General features: G+C 48.1%; 1 protein-coding gene across 7 annotated transcripts in view; it reads right to left on the bottom strand.

Annotated features, from left to right (window-relative positions):
* Positions 1 to 17238, bottom strand: part of STK31 (serine/threonine kinase 31) — a 783847-nt gene that overhangs the window by 240689 nt on the left and 525920 nt on the right. The gene's annotated exons all lie outside the window — the stretch shown is intronic.

Raw genomic sequence — 17238 nt, 5'->3', positions numbered from 1 at the left:
TAAAGAATCTCGACGCATTAACCACTGCTTCGTCCAGCATGAACGAAGCCGCCTCCTCTCCCTCTTCTTGGCTCGCTCCATAACCACCACTGCAATAGCCTGGGCATACTAAACCCTGACCTGGTACTGGTAGTCATCCATCATAGAAAACTTTGTTTGAGGTAGACCAAAAACAAAGCAAAGCAATTAAACTACTGTGAAGCGTCCAGAAGGTAAACCTTACAAAACTAACCACAGAGCAAGACTGCACAGATTGTTAAAATGGCCGACAATATATATCCCCTATTTTTGTTTATCAAAAAAGCAGACACCCACAAACATTGTAAACCAGCTCACTATTTTAATTTACATACTGCAGTGTGGTCAAAATCTGGTGTTGTTCAAATAGCATGTAGTTCAAATAGCACACTGTGTAGAGTCCAAATTGCATGCTACTAAAATACAATACATAGCACACATTGTAAAGCTCAAATCTCACCTAGCACAAATAGCACCGTGTATGGGCTCCCTTAACAACTATAATTCATGAACCTCCCAGTTTATCAATTAGATTTAAAATATATATATATATATATATTTTTTTTTTAAATGCTATAACCTTGGATATCTGTTTTAGTTAGAAATGTATCCAATCCGTTTTTTAATGTATTTACAGAGTCCACCATTACCACCTTCTCTGGCAGGGAGTTCCAAATCTTTATTGCCCTAACTGTGAAGAACCCTTTCCTACGTTGTGTGTGGAAGTCTTTCTCCTCTAGCCTAAGCGAGTGCCCAGGTGACCTAGAGTTTTTTTAATGAACATATCCCTTGATAACTCCTCGTATTGTCCCTTTACATATTTAAAGATATTAATAATGCCTCCTCTTAGATGCCTCTTTTGTTAGAGTATACAAATTCAACCTAGTACATCTTTCTTCGTAATCCAGTGCCTCTAGCCCAGTCATGCCGAACTCATGGCCCTCCAGCTGTTGTGAAACTACTAGTACCAGCATGCTTTGCCAGCATACTTAGTTTCACAACAGCTGGATGACCATGAGTTTGACATGCCTGCTTTAGCCCTTTAATCAATTTAGTAGCTCGCCTTTGAACTCTTTAGACTCCCCAGATATCTTTTTTTATAATGCCGTGCCCAAAACTGAACACAATATTCCAGGTGTGGACGTACCAATGATTTGTTGCAGGATTACACTCTCGTTCCTTGCCTCAATTCCTTGTTTTATGCACGCTAGCACCTTACTTGCCTTCTTTGTTGCACTTTGACATTGTGTACTGTTATTAAGCTTATCTATGAGTACCCCCAAGTCTTTTTCCACTGATGTTATCCCTAGATTTTCCCCATTTAATGTGCTAGTTTATTCTTTGTCCCAAAATGCATAACTTGCATTTTTCTATATTGCACCTCATTCTCCATTTGGATGCCCAAGCTTCAATAAGTCATTCTGTAGAGCAGTCATTCCCAACCACGGTCCTCAAGGCACACCAACAGTGCAGGTTTTAGTGATATCCAGGCTGCAGCACAGATGGTTAAATCAAAATAACTAAGCTACTAATTAAGTCACCTGTGCTGAAGCCTGGATATCACTAAAACCTGCACTGTTGGTGTGCCTTGAGGACCGTGGTTGGGAAAGCCTGCTGTAGAGACTCCACATCGATTTCCGAATTAATTACCCTAAACAGTTTAGTATCATCAGTAAAGATTGATACTGTGCTTTCCAGGCCTGTTCCTAGGTCATTAATAAAATAAGAATTTACTCACCGGTAATTCTATTTCTCATAGTCCGTAGTGGATGCTGGGGACTCCGTAAGGACCATGGGGATTAGCGGCTCCGCAGGAGACTGGGCACAACTATAAAGAAAGTTTTTAGACTACTGGTGTGCACTGGCTCCTCCCACTAAGACCCTCCTCCAGACTTCAGTTAGGATACTGTGCCCGGAAGAGCTGACACAATTAGGAAGGATTTTGAATCCCGGGTAAGACTCATACCAGCCACACCAATCACACCGTATAACTCGTGATACAATACCCAGTTAACGGCATGATAACAACTGAGCCTCTCAACAGATAGCTCAACAATAACCCTTTAGTTAAGCAATAACTATATACAAGTATTGCAGACAATCCGCACTTGGGATGGGCGCCCAGCATCCACTACGGACTATGAGAAATAGAATTACCGGTGAGTAAATTCTTATTTTCTCTAACGTCCTAAGTGGATGCTGGGGACTCCGTAAGGACCATGGGGATTATACCAAAGCTCCCAAACGGGCGGGAGAGTGCGGATGACTCTGCAGCACCGAATGAGAGAACTCAAGGTCCTCTTCAGCCAGGGTATCAAATTTGTAGAATTTTGCAAACGTGTTTGCCCCTGACCAAGTTGCAGCTCGGCAAAGTTGAAGAGCCGAGACCCCTCGGGCAGCCGCCCAAGAAGAGCCCACTTTCCTCGTGGAATGGGCTTTTACTGATTTAGGATGCGGCAGTCCAGCCGCAGAATGTGCAAGCTGAATCGTACTACAGATCCAGCGAGCAATAGTCTGCTTAGAAGCAGGTGCACCCAACTTGTTGGGCGCATACAGGATAAAGAGCGAGTCCGTCTTTCTGACTCCAGCTGTCCAGGAGACATACATTTTTAGGGCCCTGACTACATCCAACAACTTGGAAGCCTCCAAGTCATTTGTAGCCGCAGGCACCACGATAGGTTGGTTCAGATGAAAAGCTGATACCACTTTGGGGAGAAACTGGGGACGAGTCCTTAATTCTGCCCTATCCATATGGAAAATCAGATAAGGGCTTTTTCATGACAAAGCCGCCAATTCTGAAACACGCCTGGCCGAAGCCAAGGCCAACAACATGACCACTTTCCACGTGAAATATTTCAAATCCACGGTTTTCAGTGGCTCAAACCAATGTGACTTTAGGAAATCCAACACCACGTTGAGATCCCAAGGTGCCACTGGAGGCACAAAAGGGGGCTGAATATGCAGCACTCCCTTAACAAAAGTCTGAACTTCAGGTAGTGAAGCCAATTCTCTGGAAGAAAATCGATAGAGCCGAAATCTGGACCTTAATGGAACCCAATTTAAGGCCCATAGTCACCCCTGACTGTAGGAAGTGCAGGAACCGGCCCAGCTGAAATTCTTCCATTGGAGCCTTCCTGGCCTCACACCACGCAACATATTTTCGCCATATGCGGTGATAATGGTTTGCGGTTACTTCTTTCCTAGCTTTAATCAGCGTAGGAATGACTTCCTCCGGAATGCCCTTTTCCTTCAGGATCCGGTGTTCAACCGCCATGCCGTCAAACGCAGCCGCGGTAAGTCTTGGAACAGACAGGGCCCCTGCTGCAGCAGGTCTTGTCTGAGCGGTAGAGGTCATGGGTCCTCTGACATCATTTCTTAAAGTTCCGGATATCACGCTCTTCTTGGCCAATCCGGAATAAGGAGTATAGTTCTTACTCCTCTTCTCCTTATTATCCTCAGTACCTTTGGTATGAGAGGAAGAGGAGGGAACACATAAACCGATCGGTACACCCACGGTGTTACCAGAGCATCCACAGCTATCGCCTGCGGGTCTCTCGACCTGGCGCAATATTTTTCTAGCTTTTTGTTTAGGCGGGACGCCATCATGTCCACCTGCGGTTTTTCCCACTGGTTTACAATCATTTGAAAGACTTCTGGATGAAGTCCCCACTCTCCCGGGTGGAGGTCGTGCCTGCTGAGGAAGTCTGCTTCCCAGTTGTCCACTCCCGGAATGAACACTGCTGACAGTGCTAACACGTGATTTTCCGCCCATCGGAGAATCCTTGTGGCTTCAGCCATCGCCGTCCTGCTTCTCGTGCCGCCCTGTCGATTTACATGGGCGACCGCCGTGATGTTGTCTGACTGGATCAGTACCGGCTGGTTTTGAAGCAGGGGTTTTGCCTGACTTAGGGCATTGTAAATGGCCCTTAGTTCCAGAATATTTATGTGCAGGGAAGTCTCCTGACTTGACCATAGTCCTTGGAAGTTTCTTCCCTGTGTGACTGCTCCCCAGCCTCGAAGGCTGGCATCCGTGGTCACCAGGACCCAGTCCTGTATGCCGAATCTGCGGCCCTCTTGAAGATGAGCACTCTGCAGCCACCACAGCAGAGACACCCTTGTCCTCGGAGACAGGGTTATCAGACGATGCATCTGAAGATGCGATCCGGACCACTTGTCCAACAGGTCCCACGGAAAGGTTCTTGCATGAAACCTGCCGAATGGAATCGCTTCGTAGGAAGCTACCATTTTTCCCAGGATCCGCGTGCAGTGATGCATCGACACCTGTTTTGGTTTTAGGAGGCCTCTGACTAGAGATGACAGCTCCTTGGCCTTTTCCTCCGGGAGAAACACTTTTCTCTGTTCTGTGTCCAGAACCATCCCTAGGAACAGCAGGCGTGTCGTAGGGACCAGCTGTGACTTTGGTATGTTTAGAATCCAGCCGTGCTGTTGTAGCACTTCCCGAGATAGTGCTACCCCCACCAACAACTGCTCTCTGGACCTCGCCTTTATCAGGAGATCGTCCAAGTACGGGATAATTAAAACTCCCTTCTTTCGAAGGAGTATCATCATTTCCGCCATTACCTTGGTAAAGACCCTCGGAGCCGTGGAGAGACCGAACGGCAACGTCTGGAATTGGTAATGACAATCTTGTACCACAAACCTGAGGTACTCCTGGTGAGGATGGTAAATGGGGACATGTAGGTAAGCATCCTTGATGTCCAGCGATACCGTGTAATCCCCCTCGTCCAGGCTTGCAATAACCGCCCTGAGCGATTCCATCTTGAACTTGAATTTTTTTATATATGTGTTCAAGGATTTCAAATTTAAAATGGGTCTCACCGAACCGTCCGGTTTCGGTACCACAAACATTGTGGAATAGTAACCCCTTCCTTGTTGAAGTAGGGGCACCTTTACTATCACTTGTTGTGAATACAGCTTTTGAATTGCCTGTAACACTGCCTCCCTGCCTGAGGGAGTGGTTGGCAAGGCAGATTTGAGGAAACGGCGGGGGGGAGACGTCTCGAATTCCAGCTTGTACCCCTGAGATACTACTTGAAGGATCCAGGGATCCACCCGTGAGCGAGCCCACTGATTGCTGAAATTTTTGAGACCGCCCCCACCGTACCTGGCTCCGCCTGTGAAGCCCCAGCGTCATGCTGTGGACTTAGAGGAAGCGGGGGAGGACTTTTGCTCCTGGGAACTGGCTGTATGCTGCAGCTTTTTCCCTCTACCTCTGCCTCTGGGCAGAAAGGACGCGCCTTTAACCCGCTTGCCCCTATTGGGCCGAAAGGACTGTACCTGATAATACGGTGCTTTCTTTGGTTGTGAGGGAACATGGGGTAAAAATGTAGACTTCCCAGCTGTTGCTGTGGAAACGAGGTCCGAGAGACCATCCCCGAACAATTCCTCACCCTTATAAGGCAGAACTTCCATGTGTCGTTTGGAATTTGCATCACCTGTCCACTGCCGAGTCCATAACCCTCTCCTGGCAGAAATGGACATTGCACTAATTTTGGATGCCAGCCGGCAAATATCCCTCTGTGCATCCCTCATGTATAAAAGTGTGTCTTTTATATGCTCTACGTTTAGCAAAATAGTGTCCCTGTCTAGGGTATCTATATTTTCTGACAGGGAATCTGACCACGCAGCAGCAGCACTGCACATCCAGGCTGAAGCTATAGCCGGTCTCAATATAACACCTGTGTGTGTATATATAGATTTCAGGATAGCCTCCTGCTTTCGATCAGCAGATTCCTTCAGGGCGGCCATATCCGGAGACGGTAGTGCCACCTTCTTTGACAAGCGTGTGAGCGCTTTATCCACCCTAGGGGATGTTTCCCAACGTGACCTATCCTCTGGCGGGAAAGGGTACGCCATTAGTAACCTCTTAGAAATTACCAGCTTTTTATCAGGGGAAGCCCACGCTTCTTCACACACTTCATTTAACTCTTCAGATGGAGGAAAAGCTACTGGTAGTTTTTTCTCTCCAAACATTATACCCTTTTTTGTGGTACCGGGGGTAACATCAGAAATGTGCAACACATTTTTCATTGCCTCAATCATGTAACGTGTGGCCCTACTGGAAGTTACATTAGTCTCCTCGTCGTCGACACTGGAGTCAGTATCCGTGTCGACATCTGTGTCTGCCATCTGAGGTAGCGGGCGTTTTAGAGCCCCTGATGGCTTTTGAGACGCCTGGGCAGACACAGGCTGAGAAGCCGGCTGTCCCACATTTGGTATGTCGTCAAACCTTTTATGTAAGGAGTCGACACTATCACGTAATTCCTTCCACAGCACCATCCACTCAGGTGTCGACCCCGCAGGGGGTGACATCACATTTACAGGCATCTGCTCCGCCTCCACATAAGCCTCCTCATCAAACACGTCGACACAGCCGTACCGACACACCGCAAACACACAGGGAATGCTCTGACAGAGGACAGGACCCCACAAAGCCCTTTGGGGAGACAGAGAGAGAGTATGCCAGCACACACCCCAGCGCTATATAACACTGGGATCCCACTATCAATGAGTGTTTTCCCTATAGCTGCTTTTTTATATATCTTATATATATATATAATATCTATACTGCACCTAAATTTAGTGCTCCCCCTCTCTTTTTTACCCTTCTGTAGTATTCAGACTGCAGGGGAGAGCCAGGGAAGCTTCCTTCCAGCGGAACTGTGAGGGAAAAATGGCGCCAGTGTGCTGAGGGAGAAGCCCCGCCCCCTTTTCGGCGGACTTTCTCCCGCTTTTTCGGTAATACTGGCAGGGGTAATTTTACATCTATATAGCCTCTAGGACTATATATGATGTATATTTGCCAGCCAAGGTGTTATTTATTGCCCTCAGGGCGCCCCCCCCCCCCAGCGCCCTGCACCCATCAGTGACCGAAGTGTGAGGTGTACATGAGGAGCAATGGCGCACAGCTGCAGTGCTGTGCGCTACCTTGGTGAAGACCGAAGTCTTCTGCCGCAGATTTTCCGGACCTCTTCGTTGCTTCTGGCTCTGTAAGGGGGACGGCGGCGCGGCTCCGGGAACGAACACCAAGGTCGGGTCCTGCGGTCGATCCCTCTGGAGCTAATGGTGTCCAGTAGCCTAAGAAGCCCAAACTACCACCTGTTAGGTAGGTTCGCTTCTTCTCCCCTTAGTCCCTCGCTGCAGTGAGTCTGTTGCCAGCAGATCTCACTGAAAATAAAAAACCTAAAATATACTTTCTTTCTAGGTGCTCAGGAGAGCCCCTAGTGTGCATCCAGCTCAGCCGGGCACAAGAATCTAACTGAAGTCTGGAGAAGGGTCTTAGTGGGAGGAGCCAGTGCACACCAGTAGTCTTAAAAGCTTTCTTTATAGTTGTGCCCAGTCTCCTGCGGAGCCGCTAATCCCCATGGTCCTTACGGAGTCCCCAGCATCCACTTAGGACGTTAGAGAAATATATTGGACAATAGTGGCCCTAGTACGGACCCTTGTGGTATTCTGTTGACTACTGTTGCCCAGCTAGAGAACATCCCATTGACCACTACTCGCTGTTCCCGGTTATCCAGCCAATTACTTATCCATGTACAAATATTTTTTCCTAGGCCATGCTCCATTAATTTGACAATCAGTCTCCTGTGCGGCACTGAATCAAAGGCTTTTGCAAAATCTAAACAGACCACATCCACAGCTTTCCCCTTTCCTCGTAGAAGCTAATTAAGTTAGTTTGGCATGATCTGTCCCTCACAAACCCATGCTGGTTTATGTAATAATCTTAGCAGTCTGCAGATAATCCTCTATGCTATTTCTTAAAATTCTTTCCAATATTTTCCCCACAACGGATGTCAAACTAACTGGTCTGTAGTTACCAGGATGATTTTTAGTTCCCTTTTTAAATAATGGCACTACCTCCGCTATACGCCAATATTTTGGTACCATGCCTGATCAAATTGAACTATAAAAGATCAAGTATAGGGGTCTTGCTAGTTGCGACTTAAGCTCCATAAGAACCCTCGGATGAAGTCCATCTGGGCGCAGTGATTTATTAATCTTAATTTTGCTTAGTCGCTCCCGGACTACATGCTCACTTAAGCAAGTATCTAGCTACGTGTCTGAGATCAGAAGTCTGAACCAGAAAACCATCAATAGATTTCTTAAACGCCTGTCTTTCCTGCCTGGCAGTAGCCAGTTCAGATGATATGCTAGACATCATCCCTTTTATAGAATCCAGCCATTCTGGGGTCCTGAGTGCTGCTTCCCTGTGAAAGGAGACTGCACTGTGTACACAGAAGAGACTCCCCCGGTGAGAAAACTTTGTGCTGCAGGACTAACATGTCCAGACATGTTTATACAGAACACACACAGGAGCAGTGAAATAACACAGAAAACCAGTGTAAGCCTGGATGGAGTGAGACCGAGAGGGAGAGAACCAGCAAACCAATGTCTCTATCAGCTAAAGCATTGCTTTGCCGGGCAGAAAACTAGAGCCTTAATAAGGTAACAAGTTTTTTATGTATATACATACAATATATTGCTCCCCCCTTTCAACAAAACCAGGGGGTATCAGTAACAAGGTGTTTTTAGGGTACTTGGAGGAGCAGCGTTTCCCTGCATGCAGCATGATGCAGTAGGAAATGGCGCCTCTGAGCTGCTGGTCCCGCTCTCCGGGAAGCCCCGCCCCCTTAATGGCACGCGGTCCCTGCAAAGTTTATACTGGCAAACACTCCTTTTCTACAGAAAACAGAGTTAAAACCCCATTACTGCATCAGCGCCAATGTGGGAATCTGCAGCGGGCACCGCAACGCAGAGTGCCCGCTGCGCCCTTATGCCACCATTGTAACAAGGGAACCGCTAACCGGGACCCCGGTTTCTGTACTCACCACTCCAGTATCTTCAGCTCTGTTAGGGGTGGTGGCATGCTGCTGAAGTGTGCGCACACCCTGGGGGTAATGCGAAACACCACCTCAGGAGCTATGTCCTGTCAGTGGGGATATGGACCATTAGCCCTTCAAGAGGTTGGCCCGGTAACCCAACCCCCCCCCCCCCCCCAAGTCCCAGGCAGACTAGTGCCACACAGTGCTGCCTGTAAATAATAAACTAAAAGTGTTGCCTGAAAAATGTAAACTTAAATAAAGGTTTGAAGAAAATTCTCTGGCGCTCCAGAGAATGCACCCGGCTCCTTGGGCACATTTTTCTAAACCGTGTCTGTAGGAGGGGCATAGAGGGGATGAGTCAGCACACTGAAGAATTTATTAAGTTCCATGGCTCAAATGGACCCCATCTATACCCCATGGTAACTATAACCATCCCAGTATCCCCTATGACGTGAGAAAAATAAAAATCTAGCGCACTGTCACAAAGCAGCTGGTCAAGGGGTTGTCAGTCCCTACAAATTTCAAAAGAACAAGAAGTACTGAAACCAGCGCTAGTATATACAATAATATATGATGGACGGTATATGGTAACAAAAATATAGATTTGTTTAAAAACCACAATAAGAATAAAAATCGCATGGTATAGAAAGCAACCACTAGCTAGGCCACAGGTGTATTGGTATATTAGGGTCATGCAATATCAGAACAGCTCCTGTATTAATAAGGACTTTCTTCTTTGTGTCCATAAGGGATCTAATTTTACCGGCAAGGTATTACTAGTACGTCAATCTTGTATGTCCAAACAGTCCCTTTAGCAACCAAAATTTGCAGATGACAATGCTGATGGAGCATCCACCACGTATTAAGAATGCTGAGGAAGCTAGGTGGCCATAGACTAGGGAAACGTGTTGAGCTTGTATCCGGACTCCTGCTACTTCACTGGACTTCTGTTTGGACTTTGCCATTATTCTTGGAACATTATGCAGCATTTTGGATATCTGGTGAATATTCCTTCAGACCGTTCATCCGACAATGTGGTTGCTAAAGGGACTGTTTGGATCCTGTTGGCTGGTCTATTATTTTACATTCTTTACTATTAAAACGGTACCAAAAGTAGTGACTATTTGAATCGATATATAAAATAATATAAAAAGGACATTAATAATAAGAATTTACTCACCGGTAATTCTATTTCTCGTAGTCCGTAGTGGATGCTGGGGACTCCGTAAGGACCATGGGGAATAGACGGCTCCGCAGGAGACTGGGCACATCTAAGAAAGATTTAGGACTATCTGGTGTGCACTGGCTCCTCCCCCTATGACCCTCCTCCAAGCCTCAGTTAGGAACTGTGCCCGGAAGAGCTGACACAATAAGGAAGGATTTTTGAATCCCGGGTAAGACTCATACCAGCCACACCAATCACACCATATAACACGTGATATGAACCCCGGTTAACAGTATGATAATAAATGGAGCCTCTGAAGAGATGGCTCACAACAAAACCCGATTTTTGTAACAATAACTATGTACAGGTATTGCAGACAATCCGCACTTGGGATGGGCGCCCAGCATCCACTACGGACTACGAGAAATAGAATTACCGGTGAGTAAATTCTTATTTTCTCTGACGTACTAGTGGATGCTGGGGACTCCGTAAGGACCATGGGGATTATACCAAAGCTCCCAAACGGGCGGGAGAGTGCGGATGACTCTGCAGCACCGAATGAGAGAATTCCGGGTCCTCCTCAGCCAGGGTATCAAATTTGTAGAATTTCGCAAACGTGTTTGCCCCCAACCAAGTAGCTGCTCGGCAAAGTTGTAAAGCCGAGACCCCTCGGGCAGCCGCCCAAGATGAGCCCACCTTCCGTGTGGAATGGGCTTTTACAGATTTAGGCTGCGGTAAGCCTACCGCAGAATGCGCCAGCTGAATAGTGCTACAAATCCAGCGCGCAATAGACTGCTTAGAAGCAGGAGCACCCAGCTTGGTGGGTGCATACAGGATAAACAGCGAGTCAGTCTTTCTGACTCCAGCCGTCCTGGAAATATACATTTTTAGGGCCCTGACTACGTCCAGCAACTTGGAATCCTCCAAGTCCCTAGTAGCCGCAGGCACCACAATAGGTTGGTTCAAGTGAAAAGCTGAGACCACCTTTGGGAGAAACTGAGGACGAGTCCTCAATTCTGCCCTATCCATATGGAAAATCAGATAAGGGCTTTTACAAGACAAAGCCGCCAATTCTGAAACCCGCCTGGCCGACGCCAAGGCCAACAGCATGACCACTTTCCACGTGAGATATTTTAAATCCACAGTCTTAAGTGGTTCGAACCAATGTGATTTCAGGAATGCCAAAACCACATTGAGATCCCAAGGTGCCACTGGGGGCACAAAAGGAGGCTGAATATGCAGTACTCCTTTGACAAAAGTCTGAACTTCGGGCAGTGAAGCCAGTTCTTTTTGGAAGAAAATCGACAGAGCCGAAATCTGGACCTTTATGGACCCCAATTTGAGGCCCAACGTCACCCCTGCTTGCAGGAAGTGCAGGAATCGACCCAGTTGAAATTCCTCCGTCGGGGCCTTCATGGCCTCACACCAAGCAACATATTTTCGCCAAATGCGGTGATAATGTCTTGCGGTGACATCCTTCCTGGCTTTGATCAGGGTAGGGATGACTTCCTCCGGAATACCCTTTTCCTTCAGGATCCGGTGTTCAACCGCCATGCCGTCAAACGCAGCCGCGGTAAGTCTTGGAACAGACAGGGTCCCTGCTGCAGCAGGTCTTGTCTGAGCGGCAGAGGCCAAGGGTCCTCTGTAAGCATCTCTTAAAGTTCCGGGTACCAAGCTCTTCTTGGCCAATCCGGAACCACGAGTATGGTTTTCACTCCTCGCCTTCTTATTATTCTCAGTACCTTGGGTATGAGAGGTAGAGGAGGAAACACATAAACCGACTGGTACACCCATGGTGTCACTAGAGCGTCCACCGCTATCGCCTGAGGGTCTCTTGACCGGGCGCAATATCTTTTCAACTTCTTGTTGAGGCGGGACGCCATCATGTCTACCTGTGGTTTTTCCCACCGGTTGACCAGCATTTGGAAGACTTCTGGATGAAGTCCCCATTCTCCCGTGTGGAGGTCGTGCCTGCTGAGGAAGTCTGCTTCCCAGTTGTCCACTCCCGGAATGAACACTGCCGTCAGTGCTAACACATGATTCTCTGCCCATCTGAGAATCCTTGTGGCTTCTGCCATCGCCATCCTGCTTCTCGTGCCGCCCTGTCTGTTTACATGGGCGACCGCCGTGATGTTGTCTGACTGGATCAGTACCGGCTGGATTTGAAGCAGGGGTCTTGCCTGGCTTAGGGCATTGTAAATGGCCCTTAGCTCCAGGATATTTATGTGAAGAAAAATCTCCTGATTTGACCACAGTCCTTGGAAATTTCTTCCCTTTGTGACTGCCCCCCAGCCCCGAAGGCTGGCATCCGTGGTCACCAGGACCCAGTCCTGTATTCCGAATCTGCGGCCCTCTAGTAGATGAGCCCTCTGCAGCCACCACAGCAGCGACACCCTGGTTCTGGCCGATAGGGTTATCCGCTGTTGCATCTGGAGATGGGACCCGGACCATTTGTCCAACAGGTCCCACTGGAACGTCCTTGCGTGGAACCTTCCGAATGGAATTGTTTCGTACGAAGCTACCATTTTTCCCAGGACTCGTGTGCATTGATGTACCGACACTTTTCCTGGTTTTAGGATGTCTCTGACCAGAGATGACAATTCCTCTGCTTTTTCCAGTGGAAGAAACACTCTTTTCTGGTCTGTGTCCAGAATCATTCCCAGGAACAGAAGACGTGTCGTCGGGACCAGCTGTGACTTTGGAATGTTTAGAATCCAGCCGTGCTGTTGTAGCACTTCCTGAGAAAGTGCCACCCCCACTATAAACTGTTCTTTGGACCTCGCCTTTATCAGGAGATCGTCCAAGTACGGGATAATTAAAACTCCCTTCTTGCGAAGGAGTATCATCATTTCGGCCATTACCTTGGTAAAGACCCTCGATGCCGTGGATAACCCGAACGGCAGCGTCTGGAACTGATAGTGACAGTCCTGTACCACAAAACTGAGGTACTCCTGGTGCGGAGGGTAAATGGGGACATGCAGGTACGCATCCTTGATGTCCAGGGATACCATGTAATCCCCCTCCTCCAGGCTCGCAATAACCGCCCTGTGCGATTTCATCTTGAACCTTTTGATATAAGTGTTCAAGGTTTTTAAATTTAAGATGGGTCTCACCGAACCGTCCGGTTTCGGTACCACAAACATTGTGGAGTAGTAACCCTTTCCTTGCTGAAGGAGGGGTACCTTGACGATCACTTTCTGTGAATACAGTTTTTGAATAGCCACCAACACTGCCTCCCTGGCAGAGGGAGTTGCCGGCAAGGCAGATTTTAGGAAACGGCGGGGGGGGAGACGTCTCGAATTCCAGCCTGTACCCCTGAGATACTACTTGAAGGACCCAGGGATCCACTTGTGAGAGAGCCCACTGTGTGCTGAAAAACCTGAGACGTGCCCCCACCGTTCCCGATTCCGCCTGAGCAGCCCCAGCGTCATGCTGTGGACTTACCGGACGCAGGGGAGGACTTCTGCTCCTGGGAACTAGCTGTGTGCTGCAGCTTTTTCCCCCTTCCTCTGCCCCTCGGCAGAAAGGATGAGCCTCTAGCCCGCTTATTTTTCTGGGGCCGAAAGGACTGTACCTGATAATACGGTGCTTTCTTTTGCTGTGGGGTAGCCTGTGGCAAAAAAGTCGATTTCCCAGCAGTAGCTGTGGAAACGAGGTCTGAAAGACCTTCCCCAAAAAGTTCCACCCCTTTATAGGGTAAAACTTCCATGTGCCGCTTGGAGTCGGCATCACCTGACCATTTGCCTAGTCCATAACCCCCGTCTGGCGGCAATGGACATAGCGCTTATTTTTGATGCCAGCCGGCAAATATCCCTCTGTGCATCACGCATGTATAAGACCGCGTCTTTTATATGGTCAATCATTAGCAAAATATTGTCCCTATCCATGGTATCAATGTGTTCCGACAGGGAGTCTGACCACGCAGCAGCAGCACTGCACATCCAAGCTGATGCAATAGCGGGTCTCAATATAATGCCAGTGTGTGTGTATATAGCTTTTAGGGTACTTTCCAGCTATCAGCAGGTTCTTTTAGGGCGGCCGTATCCGGAGACGGTAGTGCCACCTTCTTTGATAAGCGTGCCAATGCTTTATCTACCCTAGGGGGTGTTTCCCAGCGTGACCTATCCTCTGGCGGGAAAGGGTACGCAGCCATTAACCGTTTAGAAATTATCAATTTCTTATCTTGGGAAGTCCACGCTTCCTCACACACCTCATTTAATTCGTCAGATGCAGGAAAAACTACTGGTAGTTTTTTCTCACCAAACATAATACCCTTTTTTGTGGTACCTGGGGTATCATCAGAAATGTGTAAAACATTTTTCATAGCCTCAATCATATAACGGGTGGATCTATTGGAGGGTACACTCGTCTCATCATCGTCGACACTGGAGTCGGTATCCGTGTCGACATCTGTATCTGTCATCTGAGGTAGCGGGCGTTTTATAGCCCCTGATGACATTTGAGACGCTTGGACAGGCACAAGCTGAGTAGCCGGCTGTCCTATGTCGTCAAACCTTTTATGTAAGGAGCTGACACTGTCACGTAATTCCTTCCATAAGTCCATCCACACTGGTGTCGACCCCGCAGGGGGTGACATCACATTCACAGGCATTTGCTCCGCCTCCACATCATTATCCTCATCATACATGTCGACACAGCAGTACCGACACACAGCAGACACACAGGGAATGCTCTTACAGAGGACAGGACCCCACAAAGCCCTTTGGGGAGACAGAGGGAGAGTATGCCAGCACACACCAGGGCGCTATATAACACAGGGATATCACTATACAGAGTGTTTTCCCCTATAGCTGCCTATAATATATATATACTGCGCCTAAATTGTGCCCCCCCCCTCTCTTTTTTACCCTTTCTGTAGTGCAGGACTGCAGGGGAGAGCCAGGGAGCTTCCTTCCAGCGAAGCTGTGAGGGAATAATGGCGCCAGTGTGCTGAGGGAGTTGGCTCCGCCCCTTTTTCGGCGGGCTTTCTCCCGCTATTTTATCGTTTCTGGCAGGGGTTAATATACACCTATATAGCCTCTGGGGCTATATAATAAGAATTTACTTACCGATAATTCTATTTCTCGGAGTCCGTAGTGGATGCTGGGGTTCCTGAAAGGACCATGGGGAATAGCGGCTCCGCAGGAGACAGGGCACAAAAAAGTAAAGCTTTACTAGGTCAGGTGGTGTGCACTGGCTCCTCCCCCTATGACCCTCCTCCAGACTCCAGTTAGGTACTGTGCCCGGACGAGCATACACAATAAGGGAGGCATTTTGAATCCCGGGTAAGACTCATACCAGCCACACCAATCACACCGTACAACTTGTGATCTAAACCCAGTTAACAGTATGACAACAGAAAGGGCCTCTTAAAGATGGCTCCTTAACAATAACCCGAATTAGTTAACAATAACTATGTACAAGTATTGCAGATAATCCGCACTTGGGATGGGCGCCCAGCATCCACTACGGACTCCGAGAAATAGAATTATCGGTAAGTAAATTCTTATTTTCTCTATCGTCCTAAGTGGATGCTGGGGTTCCTGAAAGGACCATGGGGATTATACCAAAGCTCCCAAACGGGCGGGAGAGTGCGGATGACTCTGCAGCACCGAATGAGAGAACTCCAGGTCCTCCTTTGCCAGGGTATCAAATTTGTAAAATTTTACAAACGTGTTCTCCCCCGACCACGTAGCTGCTCGGCAGAGTTGTAATGCCGAGACCCCTCGGGCAGCCGCCCAAGATGAGCCCACCTTCCTTGTGGAGTGGGCTTTTACAGTTTTAGGCTGTGGCAGGCCTGCCACAGAATGTGCAAGTTGAATTGTGTTACAAATCCAACGAGCAATCGACTGCTTAGAAGCAGGTGCGCCCAACTTGTTGGGTGCATACAATATAAACAGCGAGTCAGATTTTCTGACTCCAGCCGTCCTTGCAATGTATATTTTTAAGGCTCTGACAACGTCCAACAACTTGGAGTCCTCCAAGTCGCTAGTGGCCGCAGGCACCACAATAGGTTGGTTCAGATGAAATGCTGATACCACTTTAGGGAGAAAATGCGGACGAGTCCGCAGTTCTGCCCTATCCGAATGGAAGATTAGATAAGGACTTTTATAAGATAAAGCCGCCAATTCAGATACTCTCCTGGCAGAGGCCAGGGCTAGTAACATAGTCACTTTCAATGTGAGATATTTCAAATCCACCTTTTTCAATGGTTCAAACCAATGGGATTTGAGGAAATCTAAAACTACATTTAGATCCCACGGTGCCACCGGAGGCACCACAGGAGGCTGTATATGCAGTACTCCCTTGACAAAAGTCTGGACCTCAGGGACAGAGGCCAATTCTTTTTGGAAGAATATTGACAGGGCCGAAATTTGAACCTTAATGGATCCCAATTTGAGACCCATAGATAATCCTGATTGCAGGAAATGTAGGAAACGACCCAGTTGGAATTCCTCCGTCGGAACCCTCCGATCCTCGCACCACGCTACATATTTTCGCCAAATGCGGTGATAATGTTTCACGGTGACTTCCTTCCGTGCCTTAATCAAGGTAGGAATGACTTCTTCTGGAATGCCTTTCCCTTTTAGGATCTGGCGTTCAACCGCCATGCCGTCAAACGCAGCCGCGGTAAGTCTTGAAAAAGACAGGGACCCTGCTGTAGCAGGTCCCTTCTCAGAGGTAGAGGCCACGGTTCGTCCGTGAGCATCTCTTGAAGTTCCGGATACCAAGTCCTTCTCGGCCAATCCGGAACCACTAGTATTGTTCTTACTCTTCTTTGCCGTATGATCTTCAATACCTTTGGTATGAGCGGCAGAGGAGGAAACACATACACTGACTGGTACACCCAAGGAGTTACCAGTGCGTCCACAGCTATTGCCTGTGGATCTCTTGACCTGGCGCAATATTTGTCCAGTTTCTTGTTGAGGCGAGACGCCATCATGTCTACAATTGGTCTTTCCCAACGGTCTATTAACATGTTGAAGACTTCTGGATGTAGACCCCACTCTCCCGGATGAAGATCGTGTCTGCTGAGGAAGTCTGCTTCCCAGTTGTCCACGCCCGGGATGAACACTGCTGACAGTGCTATCACGTGATTCTCCGCCCAGCGAAGAATCTTGACAGCTTCTGCCATTGCACTCCTGCTTCTTGTGCCGCCCTGCCTGTTTACATGGGCGACCGCCGTGATGTTGTCCGACTGAATCAACA

The sequence above is a fragment of the Pseudophryne corroboree genome, chromosome 5, assembly GCF_028390025.1.
Source record: "Pseudophryne corroboree isolate aPseCor3 chromosome 5, aPseCor3.hap2, whole genome shotgun sequence".
In the NCBI taxonomy this organism is placed as follows: Eukaryota; Metazoa; Chordata; class Amphibia; order Anura; family Myobatrachidae; genus Pseudophryne; species Pseudophryne corroboree.
Note: the sequence above shows the minus strand (reverse complement) of the source record. Positions and strands in the feature narration are given on the sequence as shown.